General features: G+C 31.0%; 1 pseudogene; it reads right to left on the reverse strand.

Moving 5' to 3' along the window:
• Positions 1–6,975, reverse strand: LOC132599571 (enoyl-[acyl-carrier-protein] reductase, mitochondrial-like; annotated as a pseudogene).
• Between the last annotated feature and the right edge of the window lie 10,144 nt (positions 6,976–17,119).

The raw sequence follows: 17,119 nt of genomic DNA on the forward strand, positions 1-17,119 counted from the left end.
TCTTATAAAATTACACCAATATTTTGAAAAAAGGTTCGTAAAAGAAGACTGAACAACAACAAACAATAAAGCTTCTGAAAAGTCGACATGTGAGATAAAGAAGGAGATCTGACAATTTATCTTGAAACTATACTAACATTTGATTAATTATTATTCATCAGCACAATGGCCAATATGATGAAATTACGACATAGCCATTGACTTTAGAATATAAGAACTTGTTTCCTTTGACTTCCATGCTTCCCCATTGCCTTCTCCAGAGCTTCATGAAAATCATTAAAAGATACTAGCTCCATCCTGTATGAAATACAAATGAACCAACGCGTCAATTGATTTTGTAGCATTTTATAAATATAGTTTTTCTTTTATGTTTTGTTAATTAATATGATTCAGTTTCAGAAAAGGGTCAAATTTACCCTCCAAGTATGATTTATAGTTTAAATTTGCCCTCTGTCAAGATTTGAGATCAAATTTGTCTTCCCCGTTAGAGTTTGAGATCAAATTTGCCCTTCCCGTTAGAATACTTGATAAATTTTGCCCTTATATGGAGGGGAAAGGGTCAAATCTACCCTTCAAGTATGATTTATAGTTTAAATTTGCCCTCCGTTAAAGTTTGAGATCAAATTTGCCTTCTCCGTTAAGATATTTGATAAATTTTCTTATATGAATGGAAGTTTGACTTGAACTTCACAACACAAAAAAATTAGCCACGTCAGATCCACGTAGACTCCACGTCGGATCCCATACCACGTCCTGTCACGTTATTTTACAGTGCACCCGCTAGTCCCACTCGTATTTCTCCACTTTACGTTGAATTCAATTGGGATGAAATCCCAAAAGAGAAAGAAACTAACAATTCCCCATATGAAGATAATGATTTTGCTTTCAATTTCAGTGGGCAATTGGAGAGAATTTCTTTCTCAGCAGCTGATGTTTGATGGTGGAAAAATCCAACCTTTGAAACCAACCACCAAAGTTTCAGTGTGAAGGAAAACACATGGATTCCCCAAAATCTCCAAAAATATCCGTTTAAGAAGAAAGATTTTGACCCATTTGTTGCAACTTTAGAATTTTTTTTTGACCCATTTGTTGCAACAAAAGAGTCGAACAGAGGACCCACAAAAGATTACAAAATTGGGGAAGAAGATCACAATTTGGTAAGGGACAAAGAATTAAGAGTATGTGACTTATCAAGAAATCGCGAAAAAGCCAGCCTCCTACGTGGAGCTCGGATTTGATGTTACTAATTTTTTAATTTTGTGGAGTCCAAGTCAGACTTCCATTCATATAAAAGTAAATCTATTTAATATCCTAATGGGAAGGACAAATTTGATCTCAAACTCTAACAGAAAAGATAACTTTGATCTCAAACTTTGACGGAAGATAAATTTAAATTATAAATCATAATTGTATGGTAAATTTGATCATTTTACCTTCTAGAAAACAAGCAGAGAGAACTTGTCCAATCTCACCGACCCCTCACCCCTAGACCAAAAAAGGAAAAATCAACACAACACGGTAGTTGTAGAATAATTGAAAATAGTTAAGACTTAAATAATGAACCACCTTTCTCGCTATTTCCAACACGTTGTATGACTACCTTCCATTCGTATCCAAGTATTATATACAAGAATATTAAATACAATTAATATTTGTCTCTCTAAAATATGTCAGTTAATTAACTCCGCTAATAAAATAATAAGGATTTCTTATTTGTCATAAAGTCATGCATTTGAAATAGATTCAACATGATTTTTCACCTCCCATCATCTTCCTAGCCTTCTTAGGTTTTATTGACCCTTAAGTACGCTAAAAAGTATTACAAGTACTACTTCTTATTATTCTCTGTTTTTTTAATCCGTTTAAAAAAATATTTTTTTCCTTTTAATAACTTTTTAATTTTAATTTTAATTTTTCACATGACAAGTTCAAAATAATAAGATTAAATGACAGTTTGGTGCATTTTACATATTTTTAATTTAATAACACAAGATTTAAAAGCATTCTTCATTTTCTTAGACTCTGTTTCAAATTAAAATCAGACAACAAATTAAAACGGAGGGAGTATTAATATGCTTCAGTGTCCAAACTGTCCTTTCACATGCTTATGACGAAGCTAGAAATATTACACATAGCTATGGTGTCAAATGAATACGTTGGACGGAATTGAGTGGGTCAAAATAGGCAGAGTTAATATGACTTACTCAACAGTTACTTAGGCTGAAATGAGTTGTGTTATAATCGGCTAAATAGGGGGTCGTAACTCGACCCGTCGAATTCCTACTAAATTTTAATTTCTTCGCTTGTTCTATTATAATTTTTTAAGTAACTAATATTTTTTTTTTCACTTTATCATGCTATACATAACACATCAAACAAAAAAAGTATTTTTTTTAAAATATGTTGACAAGTTCTCTAATGGATCAAGTTGGGCCCAATTTTTAGGTGTCTAGAATTGGGAGAGTCAAAACGGATTGAGCCAATAAGTGGGGCGATCACTAACCCGCCTGAACTTGAGTAGGTTGGAGATTGGACGGGCCATATTTTAATGGGTTAATTTTGTCAACCTTTATAATCAGAAAAGAGTAAACAATGCACTTAAATTATGTGAAATTGAACAAAAATGCCATCCGTTAATAGTTTGGTCCAAAAATGCCCTTGTCATTAAGAGTTTTATTGATCCAAAAATGCGCCTACTTAATTTGGGTAAAAAATGTTCTTTTCATAATAAACATGTCTTTTTCTTTTTTTAAACACTTCTTTTCCAAATAAAAATATTGGTTTAGATAACCCTCTTCTTATTAACGGCAAGAGTATTTTTGAACCAAATAATTAACGAAGGACATTTCCATTCAATTTCGTATATTTAAAGAATATTTTTGGCCCTTTTAGTTTTATGTAGAGTAATTAAGAGAATACATACTCATATTTCAATTTTCCAGCACGAGCTAGGCCCAACAGATAATCGATCCAATCCCTATATTTCGTTTTGGATAATTTCCACTCTTGCAGCCAGAATCCTTTCAATGTAATATCCTGTAACAAAAATTATATATATATATATATATATATATATATATATATATATATATATATATATATATATATATATATATTATATTGTTCAGTATTCCAAATTCATTATTGTTCAATATTCCAAATAAATTCACCGTTTGAAACTAACCTTGAATATGAAATTTGAAGTAGATACAACAACAGGTTCTCTCGACATCCCTCCATAAGTAACCATAGTACCACCTTGCCTGAAAAGAACATACAATTATTTATATATAATCATTAAATATAGTAACTGAAAACCTTTTAATTAGAGAAAATTAAATTAAGAATAGCTTGTCTCACTTCAAGAATTTGACGAGCAAAGTAGCAGCATTTCCACCAACACAGTTCAAGCCCAGAATAGGTTCAGGTGTATCTCCCTACATGCAAAAATAAAATAAAATTTGAAGTTAATTATAATCACTCTATCGTCCTTAAAACATAAGGTTAATTTCACATATGATCACTGAGTTTTGTCTTGCTATAACAGTAAAATTGTGAAGAATTTTTAATCACATTTTAAAGTAACAACTTAACCAATATAACATTAAAGTCACATTGATGGACATGTAATGTGTCGTTATAGTGGAGTAACTTGATGGATAAAGTTAAATTACTTCAAGGTGACAAAATAATTTTCTCTTTACTGTCATAGTTGTATGTAAACCTCAGCAATTTTACTATTACAACAAATAAAATTCAATTACTATACGTGAAATCAATCCCTTAAATTAAATGCAATCAAAATGCACATTAAATGAGTTAAAAGGTATAATATATTACCAGGAGAATTTTGACACGTTTGACATCCAACTCACTCTCAGTAAACACCTTATCAGCACCAAGTTTAATTAATTTTTCTTTTACTTCATCAGATTCTGGACTGTCTCTTATGATATTGATGCTATGAATTCCACGAAATCGAGCTAGCTGAATAACACATTGCCCCACTATGCTTGTAGCTCCATTTTGCACAATCGAGTCTCCTATATACATATATTTGTGGAAACACAAATTTGAGTTAAAATAATGGAAATAAAACAAGAAAACGTACACTAAGGATGTGTTTAATATTAAGTAATATTTTGTAGAAAATATTTTTTGGGAAAATGCTTTTTCAAGAAAAATAATTGATTTTCTCACATATTTTCTAGTATTTGACAAATAAATAGAATATATAATGTGACAATTATAGGTCACGGGTTCAAGCCGTGGAAGCAGCCACAAATGTTTGTATTAGGCGGTGTATATCACAAATTAACTAACTTTTGTGAGGATGGCAGGGTAGAGAGAAGAATTAACCTAAACAATCCCCCACTCAACCGCTTAAATTAAAAATATATAGCTGACGGTGTAAAGATCTCGTGAACAGGGGCAGAACTACAGGGGTGCAAGGGGTGTCAATCGAACCCCCTTCGTCCAAAAATTGCACTGCATATATGGGGTCAATTTTTTTATTCATGTATAAGTATTAATGTTGCATCCCTCAGCTCAGCGGTTGAGGCGCCTACTATTGAGCCCATGGTTGCGAGTTCGATTCTCTATAACGACACTTTTTTAACCCCTTTTCATCCAGTCCCCTTTTCTTGAACCCCCTTATCAAATGTTCTGACTCCGCCCCAGCTCGTGAAACAATCAGTTGAAAATGGCATAGGAGAGTTTCGGGAAATGACTTCCGTCCTTTTGCCAAGGAGATTATTTTTCAAAAATTACAGAAAAATGTATTCTTGAAGAAAATATCTTAAAATATTTATAATAACCAAACGGGGAAATTGGAAAATTCCATACCAAACACATCCTAAGTAATTAAAGAGCATAATTTGACAAACCTGATTTTAGAGTGAAACAATCAGTTGAAAATGGCATGGGAGAGTTTCGGGAAATGACTTCCGTCCTTTTGCCAAGGAGATTATTTTTCAAAAATTACAGAAAAATGTATTCTTGAAGAAAATATCTTAAAATATTTATAATAACCAAACGGGGAAATTGGAAAATTCCATACCAAACACATCCTAAGTAATTAAAGAGCATAATTTGACAAACCTGATTTTAGAGTGAAAAATTCATTGAGCATTCTCAAGGCGCTGACTGGATTAACAGAAATAGTGGCAGCATAGTCAATTGGTGTGCTTTTATCTATTTTGTGCCACAAACTTTGTTCTTCCACCATGTAGGTTTGCCATGCCCCTGAGCAGAACATAATTAAGCCTACAACGTTATTACTCATGAAAAGTTAATTAGAGGAGGATATATATTTTTTAATTAGATGAATATATCACCAAGTTTATAATCACGATATTCAGTGAGCAAAATGCAAAAAATTTCAAAATGGGGTATAAAAGTTACTGCTTTTTGATGTTTTCTAACCGGGTTAAATGGGTATAATAAGACATGAGTTGGTTGATTAAATGGGTTTGGTTGGGTTGAGTTAAATAAATTTATTACTAAGAAAAATAGAATTTCATATGACATGGCATGCCAACTAGAAGATAAGAATAGTTTTCTGTGTTTAGTATATTCTGAGAAAAATAGTGACAGCTAGATGATATTTTAGTCCTAAAGGAAACAAAAGTGATATTCATAAGCAATTCTCTGTACATTAATGACATTTTAGGAAATTTACTCAATGTTATATACAAATACAAAAGAAGTACTATAAAGTTCTCTATTTTTTCTAAACATTCTTATAAATATAATAGTGTTGAGATTAGAATCTGCATGATCTATTTTGTAGTAACAATAAGCAACATAGGAATAATATTTACCAGGAACATATGGAGAACGTATAACCAAATCACCAGGAGAAAAAGCCTTAACAGCAGAGCCAACAGAATGTATCTCACCCACCCCCTCACCTCCACCCACAGCTGGTAGTGGTGGCTGGTTCGGATATACACCTGTTATTCAATGCATTCACCAAAAAAATTGCAAAAAAAAAAAAAAAAACAGGAATAGAAAATAAGCTTAATTAAGTTATATACACTAACAATATAAGAATATTTTTATTAATTAGGTTGTTAAAAAGTAATTACATGTAATTCTATTTAAAATTATTATTGATATTCTAGAATAAATGGTAACTAACATGTGTTATATTATTATATGATAATGTAAGAGAAATCATTATACTATCGGGATATATAACTTAAACCTTTTAAAAACCGCATTATGAGATACTAAATCAAACAAAAAGATTTGACGCAAAGAAAAGATTCTGAGAATATTACCTCAAAAGTGCATAGAGTTAAGTTCAAGGAATGTCGCTCAAATTTTATTTTATTGTACTAAAATATTATATTATATTAAAAATTCACCTAATATGTTACATGTACAAATAATCTATCTGTAGAACACAACAAAAAGAGTAAAATTACTCCCATGTTGTTACCTTTTTTTTTCAACCAATTCCACACACAGACACAAATCCGAGTCATGAAAAGGGGTCCTAAGCGATTAAACAAGTTTAGATTTTTATTCTCTTTCCTTAATAACATTATGAAACATTTCTACATGTTTTTTATTTTTATTTTTTGTAAGTTGACATGCTGCATTTTTCTACATGTATCTATTAGGAGAAGGCCAAAAAACAAATTTATCGAACCTTCAATTCTATTGATATCTGCAGGGTTGATTGGAGCCGCTAGCATTTTAACGCACACATCATTCTCACTAATCTCCACAGGTGGAATCTCAGTCAATCTACATAAAAAAAAAAAAAACACACACACATTTATATAAAACCATAAAAGACAAAAGCAGATATATTAATAAAATTTAACTTTTATACACTGACAATATAAAGAAATTATAGTACGTTTTGACCTGATGACGGTGTCGACAGGACCGTATTTATAGTAAAACGGCAGCCATAGATGGCGGAGACATGGCTGCCGGCAAATGTGATTGTTGTGACAACATAGTCCCTTCTCTCTCGAGTCTCAATTGATTAAAATGTTGCTACTTAAATAGTGAAGAAATTAATTGGCAAAGGTATACTCAATAACGCAAATTTATATACTAAACCTGATTTAGAAACTTAGAAACAAAATAGGAAAATTGTTAAAATAAATTAATTTTGTTACTGATTGTGTAAACGTTCTGTATAAATCAGAAATTCTTTTCCAAAATAGTACTCCTACTTATCTCCTTACCAAATCTAGACATATCTTTGTAACTTACTTATTAGAGCAAAAGAGAAAAAGAATTAAAGTATTTAACATATCTATCGAAATAAGCAAAGATTAACCCAGTGTTTTATGCAAGCGTCCAACTATGTGCTCTAAAAACGTCTGACACTTAACTCTCGAGGCTCGCCTGATAATTCATATTCATATCATGTATCAAATCCCTAGTTTGTATTATTGACCCGCAAATATTTTGTTACACGTGAATGATAAAAGTCATAATTTTGAATATTTAACTGCTAAATGAGAACATCGTAAGAGTAATTATCAATTAAACATTTCTTCTAAACATAATTAGCCAAAATTTATAAATTTACTTTCAATTGATTTTCATGTCTTAGTTTTATGTCTCTCAAAATTATCCGACTTTTATTGTTTTGTTATTTGAAAGTAATCTTTCTATATTTATGAAGGAGTAATAATGTTTTAAGTTTGAGAACATGTTTTTTTTAGAAATTGTGATTTCTTAATTGCTTTAAAGTTAAGATATCTCACAATAATTTTAACATTATTGCATATTTATTCTTGTAAAAACATGTTAGATATTATGTTTTCTGCGAGTTTATTTAATTGTTTTAAGTTTTATTAAACTTTAAATGTACTTTTCTACATTTGTTTTTGTTATTATGCTAATTTATAAATTAAAATAATAATTAAAGATCAATAAGGCTACACCCTATGCCTCAGAGCTTATATATCGCCTTGTATTTAGTAAAATATCTTTGTCTCAAGCCCCCACCTTTAAAACACTGGATTAAACACACAGAAATTTTAAAAAATGAATCCGATTATAGTACTAGGAGCAGGTTTAAGTGTGGAAAGGGTTATGGAAAAAGGAAAATTAAACAAAGATCATAGAATAATGGAAAATGGCTAATTGAAAATGATCTATCGTAAAGAAAGGACTATCACCTTTTTAAATAAAATCTTCCAATCTTTCCACAATTATAACTTATGTATTCGTTCGTGGCTGACTTAAAAAATTATTTAAAACACATATTTTTAGCCTTAGTCTAAATGAATAAATTATATATGTGGGGACTATGTTAGTTGAGCTGTCACTCCGTTGTCGAATCCAGCCTTCCATATATTAGCTTACTAGTAAAACAAAAAAATTATCTTAATTTCTTGTGTTAAAGATAAACTCATAAAAGTAAGTAAGTTGACATACTTTATTATTGTCTCGTCTAAAGGTTGTATTTTTGTTGGCCTTCTTAAAATGACTGGCACGTTTATTTCTTTGACCAATATTTAAATGAGCCTCACTTATTGATGCTCTTATAATCGAAATGAACCTATTCCACATTTTTTTTTTAATCTCAATAGTAAATTCAGAAAAAGTATGCAAACCTAATGAGTAATAGCAAAAGTTATTCCAGCTGTCTCTTATAATTCGTTACATTTAGTCACGTAATTAAGTGAAGTAGAAATGTTTTACATACTGTCATTGCACGAGCAACCACTATAAGAAATGTAAAATCCATGTTAAGTAAATGTTTAAATATAAATAACAACCTTAGAATAAAGTTAATCATCATGTTTAAAGGCTGGACAAGGTTTCAACTTTAACTTACATTTGTCTTAGGAGAACTAACTGGCATTCTTTCGCCAGAATATTATATTATATAAATTAGTTTAAAAAAATTATGTATATATACTATATTATTGAATCTTCTTAATTTTCTTGTACGTTAACTGTTTTCTATTCTAAATCCCCTTCATAAAGATATTACTCCATCGGATTATTCCGCCATTGTTTGGCTCCTACCATATTTAAAACAACACGTCATAATCATTTCTACACACTGTTCACTTTACCGTCCAAGAATAACTATAATTAAGATTATCATATCTCCTATTATGTAATAATATCTTTTTCTGGTCACATGTCCATTGTATCGAGGCGACCGACAAAGATAAATCATAAATATTTAGATTATGCACTAAAATCACTTCCCCTTAATTAACTACTTCTAAATTTTACTTCTAAATTTTTTCTTGAACTTTAGACTACAAGTATTCTTCTTCTTTTTTAATTCTTTGTCTCGTCCTTTATATATTCTAAAATTCACTTTTAGGCTAATCATTTTTTATTAACTTCGCAGTCAGTTGCGGAGCCACATAGAGCTTAGGGTGTTCATCCGAACCCTCTCGGTGGGAAAAAATACTGTTTTTATAAGGTTAAAATTATTTTTTATGTATATATAGTAGATGTCGAACCCCCTTAGGCTTCTTCATATTTTTATTTTTTTATATTTTGAACCATTTAATGGAAATCCTGACTCTGCCGCTGATCGCCATTAATCACATGCAAAACAATAAGGGGAAACTTTTCAGATAACGCGAGAAAAGGGCCATATTTATGTGAGACATAAATGTGTCTCCCACAAGTTCACAACTAGCTAGTATCAATTGTATTGCATTGGTTTTTTCCTCTTTTATTTTTCTTCTAAATTAAAGTTTCTAGCATCGTGACGTTATTTCAGAGTAAAAACTCTATAATATTAAATTTTTGTGCTTCAAAAATTTTCTACGAATTTTGTAAAAGATCGATTCTAATTTATTCATTTCCTTTTACCTAGTTTGTTCTTATTGATACTCCATTCGGCTCAATTTGAGTGATGATGCTCGACGCACATTTTTTAAATTTGTTGTCTAAAATAATTTATAGATATCTTCTGAGGTTGTAAATCATCTTGTTAAGGATAAAATGAGAAGTTTAAGTTAAATTATTAATAGTATGGAAAGGAGTTATTCTTTTTTGGATTAACTAAAAAAAGTATCACATAAATTGAAACCAGAGGAGTATATAAGTTTAGCTGCTATAGAGTTGCATTTCTCTATACAAAAAAAAAAAAAAAAAGTCTTGTTTTCAGCATATTATAGGTTTAGTTGCTGTAGAGTTGCATAATTTCATTTCTCTACCCATTTCTTGAGTTCATCAAATAACCATTAATTAATAGAACTAATGGGAGAAAAAGGGGTACCAAAAAATAAAAACTGACTTATTTTAGAGATGTGATAATTGGCTCTTGTCAAGCATTATGTACTGTTCTTTCTTGTTGTCATAACAAGCAAATTACTCAGCAAAATCATTTAACAGAATCATGTAATAAGTAGCTAAAATTTGCAGTTGGCAAGTGAAGTCCCATTCAGTGTAACGGGCATCACAGCAAAAAAGTGGAAACTTGGTGTCGTATGAACCTTGCTTGACTGCATCTCCACTTTTGTGTATATTGACTTAGGTAGAACGCCTTAATATGCTAGGCTGAATGTTAGGTTTATTGCTTTGGCGGATAATACAAGGTTGGTTTCCAAGCTTGTCGGGAAAAGTCATTTAATTAGTAGGGGTTTGGTTATAGAAATTAAATATTCTTTACTTTATCTGGAATTTTTGAAGTTAGGGTTGAAGATGGAGTTTGTTTAGTTATAATTTTTACAACATGATTGAATATACTTAAATACAACTTCAAAAGTGAAAATTGAGTTGAAAATCATGAGGTTGTAAGATGTTTTTCAAATTTAAAATACAACTTCAAATTGGATTTGAGATTTTCATGTCCAAACACTGATTTTCAAATAAAGTGAAAGTTTTTTTTTTTTTAAAAGTACGGAAAAGGGCCTAAAATACCTTCGAACTATTACAATTGGTGCAAAAATACCCTCCATCCACCTTTGAGCCCCCAAATACCCCTGTCATTCACCTTTGAGCTCCCAAATACCCCTGACATCCACCTTTGGGGTCTAATATACCCTTATTTCTAATAGTCACATGTTGATGCCCAATTTTGTCCAGCCTTTTGTCCAAGTTACATCGTTAAGACTTCTATTTTAATATTAATTATATTTTTTTTTATCACAACCTATAGTTAAATTTCTTGATGACCTCTATTATTATTATTATTATTATTATTATTATTATTATTATTATTATTATTATTATTACTACTACTACTATTACTATTACTATTACTATTATTATTACTATTATTATTATGACTATTATTATTATTATTATTATTATTATTATTATTATTATCATTACTACTATTATTACTACTATTATTAGTACTATTATTATCATCATCATCATTATTATTATTGCTACTGCTACTGCTACTACCACCTTTTCGTTTTACTAGAAAAAAAAAATCACTCATGCATTTATTCTCCTTCTTGCTTGATTGCAGTGTTAATCCTATTTGTCTTCTCTATAAATATTTATTTAAACATATTTTTGTATTAGCGTCACACTTATAGTTGCTGTTATATTTCTATGATTACTTTACTATTACAAGTGATAAAACTATTTACCAAAATATTTTGTCCCTCTACTTTTATTATCATTATGAAAATCTATTTGAAATTACTATATTCCTCAAATAAATCAAATAATTTTTTTTCACCCATTTCCTAAAGTTTCTACCCAGCCATAATCCCTTTCCAACTAAAAATCCCAAAGGCATCAGGTTACCCCCAAAACTAAATATCCATAACTCATTGTTATTTACTCAAAATTCCTAAGACCCCGTCATCTCTAAATTTCCTTAAAATCAAACATTCCCCATTCTCGTCAAAATTCCACGGCTACAAAATCCCTTTCTTTGTGCCTTTTATATTCTTTCATTTATTCTAGTTTGATTTTCTCTTCTCTTCTCTTTTCAATTCCACTTTCTTTCCTTAATTCATTCACCTTAATTTCTTACTAGTAATCATAAAAATCATAGCTTAATATCCTCCTTAATTGTGAAATCAAAACTTTCCTCTTTTCATCTAATATGCAAAGAACAAAATGACAGAAGTTTGGACCCGAATCTATTCGAAAAATCTGTCCAAGTTCAAGATTATTATTATTATTATTAATAATAATAGTAATAATAAAAGTAATAATAGTAATAGAGATCATCAAGAAATTTGACTACAAGTTGTGATAAAAAAAATATAATTAATAATTTAATAAAATAGAAGCTTAAAATTAACTGTAGTTCACGCTTTACTTGTAGCCTTGCTATATGTGTCACTGATTGAGTAGGCGCAATAGTCGCTCAACTGACTGAACCTCTGCTCCCACTTCGAGAAACATAAAGAGGTATATATCTTTAGAACCTAACTCAACTCTTAGAGTCTTCCAGATCTGTACAGTAACTCTTGATACTTCTCCTAGCCTTGTAGGTTAATACTCAACTCAAGTTGTCTTCCATATGTTTGCCTATCTTTTAGGCTTACCTCTTACCTTTCTAAACTTCTTTGTAACTCCTGAAGAAACACTCTTAGTCGCTAGCACCTGAATAGTTGAGTGTATTCCCGCTTCACGTAGGGAAGAACACGAAGTGTATCACTTTTCATACTTCAAGCTTTATAGCACGAGGGAGGAATGAAATAAGAGAAAATTTCCTAAAATATCCACGTAGCCCCTTGAAGATAAGTACAGACGTCTCCGTACCGATCCGCAAGGCTCTACAAGACACTGTTCCATGACTCCAAGAAAAATGAAACCTAGTGCTCTGATACCAAGTTTGTCACGACCCAAATCTGACACTCAGGCCGTGACCGGGCACCTGACGAGCTTCTACCCATAAGGCGAACCCTCTAAGCAAATCATGCGAAAATTAACCAATAAGATGAATAATACGCAAAGTCTCATAGTATAAAGAAAAGTGCGGAAGCGAAATACAAATACTGAGTCTTGCCCATAAACCCCATAAAAATGTCTAAGTCATGGAACTACTAGTCTGAATATAAAAGTACGAGACGAAGCTCGGAATACTACTAAGTCAACTAAAGAAGAAGAGGCTGCCATGATCTAATGGTGGCACACCTCCACTGAACTGGACTGAACAAAGCTGGAATGAATCAAGTATCGGCTACCTGGTCACCGTTAACCACACCTGCACACATACAACATCAACAAGTGTGAGTCTAAAAGACCCAGCAAGATCATCGACACTCTCAGCTTACCCATGGGGCAAGTCTTTGAAATCCCTGATAATGCATAAAAGCAATTACACAGTACAAGTATATTAAATATATACAAACACTGAAGCTGAAGCTAAAATCATGAAGCACAACCAAGCAGAACATGAAATACTCTAACTTTGAATCTATGCTCACGGGACATAGTACGTATTTAGCTATGTCTTACCCCGTTTTTCCGGAGAGGGCATTATTTACCCCCATCTTATCCGGACGAGCAATACATGAAATACACTGAATCTGAATGTATGCTCACGGGACATAGTACGTATTGGTCTATGTCTTACCCCGTCTTCCGGAGAGGGCATTATTTACCCCCATCTTACCCGGACGAGCAATAGACGCACTACACTGAATCTGAATCTATGCTCACGGGACATAGTACGTATTTGTCTATGTCTTACCCCGTCATCCGGAGAGGGCATTATTTACCCCCATCTTACCCGAGTTACTTAAAATTCTAGCATCTATCTCTCACCGAACATCAATGGGACCTGTGGAAGTATGCCCCTCTGAAGATATGATAAGTGGAACATACATCCAATCAATACCACTTCTAAACTTTACATTTATATAAGTAGTATCTATTTAAGTGAAATTATGCTAAAGGACTCATACGGTCATTACTTTAGAAACTTGAAAATTATCCAATTTAGATCATGCTTGCCCACTCACACAAACTAAATGGTTTAAATGCATACATACAACACAAACCATATGCTTTTTATGAAAAGCAAGTAAACTAAAAGTTTAAGCCTTACTTGCCTTGTAACCGGAACACAACCTCTCTTGAAATGCCAAATTCTCTTCAAACAATCTCCAATAGCCTCAATCTATCCAATAACATAAACAAATGATCCAAATTATTCTAGGGAAACTAATCCTTTAATTTTAGGTTAGAACTAAATCTCAACATTCCATACCTTGATTTCATAATTCTTTTAAAAAGTGAAAATCGTATCTCAATACTAATTTGTCTCAGATTATAACACCTTTCTGTTAAGATTCAACTCTACCGAAACAATAATCAAAATGGACAATGATGTTGCTACTGCGTACAAAAGTTCCGGAGGTACTACAGTTAAACATTACCTAACTATTTTCTTCTTTTACATGATATAGTTGTAGTCTACCTAAATTGATTCATTGCTCAAGAAAAGATTAAATTTTGATTGAAATCCATACCTGGAATTAAAGAAACCAGTAGAAACTATGACGGTTTGCCTCACTTCGCACGACTGCAATGCTTTCCTCTAAGTCAGTGAAATATAACTTACAGTTACAGATAACTAAGGCTTGGGTGAATATTATATAAAACGGGTGGGCCCATTACTAGTGAATTCTCATGTTATTCACTCAAAGGCATCTATGGGCCACTTGTCACTCTCTTGAATAAATCCCAAAAGCCCACATTTAATAATATGGAACAAAATAAAGATGGGCCCACTAGAACAATTGTCACCTTGCTGATAATCTACTTTACTGCTGTATCTATGCATTCATGCCTCTTCCTATAAAACAAAATTATATATGTGTCAAATCTTAATCCTTACCAAAATTATATCCTAGCCTAGCCTATAATTTATATAACAAACACTACTGTACCTCTGCAAGTATTTACAAGGTATATGTCATTATGTGAACCATTAAACTAACTAAACTCTATAATTAATAAATTAACACACATAACCACTATAAGAATAATATCGAGTTTAGTATGGGGTGCATTTTTTTTTTTTTTGGACATTATTAGTTTGTACTATTTTTATGCATATAATATATATACATATACTATGTTCAAAACACGATTACTATAACATTGTAATTTGTGCTCCGTATCTAAAACTTTATTATATTAGTGTTTGCTACGAATATAAAGTCTGCACTTTTTTTTTAAAACATTATAATTTTTTTAGTATGGGGTTCACTTTTTTTTTTATTTTTTTATTTTTTTTATATTGCTTGATTTTTATAATATGGGTTCACTTTTTTTTTCCCATGAGTTTGGAGATGGTGAGTTCCATTTCCCTTTTGGACATTATTAGTTTGCACTATTTTTATGAATATATATATATATATATATATATATATATATATATATATATATATATATATGTTCAAAATACGATTAATATAACATTATAGTTCGTGCTCCGTATCTAAAACTTTATTATATTAGTGTTTGCTACGAAAACAAAGTCTGCACTCTTTTTTTTGACATTGTTTATTTTTTAATATGAGATTCACTTTTTTTTTTTTTTTTATATTGCTTGATTTTGTCAATATGGGATACTATGTTCAAAGCACGATTAATATAACATTGTAGTTTGTGCTCCGTATCTAAAACTTTATTATATTAGTGTTTGCTACGAATACAAAGTCTGCACTCTTTTTTTTGACATTATTTGTTTTTTTAATATGGGATTCACATTTTTTTATATTGCTTGATTTTGTTAATATGGAGTCCACCTTTGTTTTTCCCCGTGAGTTTGGAGATAGTGGGTTCCACTTTATTTACTTCTTTTAAAAAAAATAAAAAATATTGGTTGGTGTTTAATATGGGGATCACACTTTTTTTTAAAATGCTTAATTGGTTGGTGTTTTTTTGAATTTTTTAATATTGGCTGGTGTTTAATATGGGGACCACACTTTTTTTTTAAAGTATTTTAAGATGTTGTTGTACAATAATTTCATTTGCTCCCACTAATGGGTTGATACGCATGTGGCAATAAATCCATCATTATTGATTTAATTGTTTGATTTTCTAAGCACTTTTATATTTTAAGTATGTTGCCGTACAATAATTCTATTTGCTCCCTCTAATGAGTTGATACGCATGTGGCAATGAATCCATCAGGCTATATGGGCCCACAATTTTTTTTTTCAAAAATTAGAAAACGAATATATATATAAGTATTTTAAGTATGTTGCTGTACAATAATTTCATTTGCTCGCACTAATGGGTTGATACGCATGTGGCAATAAATCCATCATTATTGATTTAATTGTTTGATTTTCTAAGCATTTTTGTATTTTAAGTATGTTGCTGTACAATAATTTCATTTGCTCCCTCTAATGGGTTGATACGCATGTGGCAATAAATCCATCATTATTGATTTAATTGTTTGATTTTCTAAGCATTTTTGTATTTTAAGTATGTTGCTGTACAATAATTTCATTTGCTCCCTCTAATGGGTTGATACGCATGTGGTAATAAATCCATCATTATTGATTTAATTGTTTGATTTTCTAAGCACTTTTTTTTTAACATTGTTTGTTTTTTTAATATGGGATTCACTTTTTTTTTAATATTGCTTGATTTTGTTAATATGGGATCCACTTTTTTTTTCCCGTGAGTTTGGATGTGGTGGGTTCCATTTTTTTTTTTTTTTTTTATTACTGGTTGGTGTTTAATATAAGATCCACTTTTTTTTCCCGTGAGTTTGGATGTGGTGGGTTCCACTTTTTTTTTTTCTTTTTTTTTATTACTGGTTGGTATTTAATATAAGATCCACTTTTTTTTCCCCGTGAGTTTGGATGTGGTGGGTTCCACTTTTTTTTTTGTTTATTCTTGGTGTTTAATATGGGCCCACAATTTTTTTTAAAATAGTAATTGTTTAAAATATGTGGGCCATAATTCTTTTTTTAACTATTAGTAGTTGTTTAAAATATGTGGGCCCATAATTTTTTTTTTAAAATATTAGTAGTTGTTGTTAAAATATGTGGGCTCACAATTATTTTTTTTTGGCCCACGAACGGACGACGAAGTGCCCAAACCGGTCCTTCTAATATAATAGTAATTTTTTCCAATTACTTTCCCCAAACTCCAAATCTTTTCCAAAAAACTCTCTATCATTAAAACCCTCTCATTCTTTGAACACTTCCGTTCCTGGGTTGGAACTTGA

Source organism: Lycium barbarum, chromosome 6 (genome assembly GCF_019175385.1).
Source record: "Lycium barbarum isolate Lr01 chromosome 6, ASM1917538v2, whole genome shotgun sequence".
Lineage (NCBI taxonomy): Eukaryota > Viridiplantae > Streptophyta > Magnoliopsida > Solanales > Solanaceae > Lycium > Lycium barbarum.